Raw genomic sequence first — 683 nt, 5'->3', positions numbered from 1 at the left:
GTTTGCTCGTCCTCGAGCAAAAGAAGAAATAAGAGAGTAGAAGAAGAAGAAATGAGGAAGAAGGGAATGGCTTTGTGTTCGGCCAAAAGGGGTAGAAGTGGTGTGTATGTTGTGTGAAAATGAAGGAGTGAAGGAGGGTTTATATAGGAGTGGGGGAAGGGTAGGGATCGGTCTTGTGTGGGTGGGTTTGGGAGGGAAAGTGGTTTGAATTTGAATGGTGAGGTAGGTGGGGTTTTATGAAGGATGGATGTGAGTGGTGAAGAGAAAGATGGGATTTGAAAGGTGAAAGGTTTTTGGGGAAGAGGTGTTGAGGTGATTGGTGAATGGGTGAAGAAGAGAGAGAGTGTGGTAGGGTAGGTGGGGATCCTGTGGGGTCCACAGATCCTGAGGTGTCAAGGAAAAGTCATCCCTGCACCAAATGGCAAGCAAAATTGCGTTTTTAGCCATTTCTGGCGTTAAATGCCGGGCTGGTGCCCATTTCTGGCGTTTAACGCCAGCTTCTTGCGCTTTTCTGGCGTTTAACGCCAGTCTGGTGCCCCTTTCTGGCGTTAAACGCCCAGAATGGTGCCAGACTGGGCGTTAAACGCCCAACAGCTAGCCTCACTGGCGTTTAAACGCCAGCACGCTCTCCTCCAGGGTGTGCTATTTTTCTTTCTGTTTTTCATCCTGTTTTTGCTCTTTTC

Source organism: Arachis duranensis, chromosome 10 (assembly GCF_000817695.3).
Source record: "Arachis duranensis cultivar V14167 chromosome 10, aradu.V14167.gnm2.J7QH, whole genome shotgun sequence".
Classification (NCBI taxonomy): domain Eukaryota; kingdom Viridiplantae; phylum Streptophyta; class Magnoliopsida; order Fabales; family Fabaceae; genus Arachis; species Arachis duranensis.
The sequence above is the reverse complement of the archived record's forward strand: the minus strand, read 5'-3'. Positions refer to the sequence as shown.